This window comes from Haliaeetus leucocephalus, unplaced genomic scaffold (genome assembly GCF_000737465.1).
Source record: "Haliaeetus leucocephalus isolate CR32 unplaced genomic scaffold, Haliaeetus_leucocephalus-4.0 Scaffold849, whole genome shotgun sequence".
Classification (NCBI taxonomy): domain Eukaryota; kingdom Metazoa; phylum Chordata; class Aves; order Accipitriformes; family Accipitridae; genus Haliaeetus; species Haliaeetus leucocephalus.
Window position 1 is genome coordinate 3288331 of NW_010973285.1, and position 273 is coordinate 3288603.

Consider the following 273-nt stretch of genomic DNA (forward strand, 5'->3'; position numbering starts at 1 on the left):
CGCCGCCGCCGCTGTCCCGGGACGTGCCCGCCGGCAGCGCACTCACCGGAGCGGAGCGCGGCCGTCCCGGGCCGGCCGCGCTCCTCTGCTCGGAGGCGCGCCCGTGTGTGCGTGCGTGCCCGTGTGTGTGGGATGCGTGTGCACGGACATGTGTGCGACACGGCACCCCATGACGTGGAGGAAAAAGGAGGGGCCGCCGCTCGCCCCGCAGCCTGGCGGGCAGCAGGAGGAGAGGAGGCGGCAGCAGCGGCGAGGTCCCCGGCGGCGGAGCGG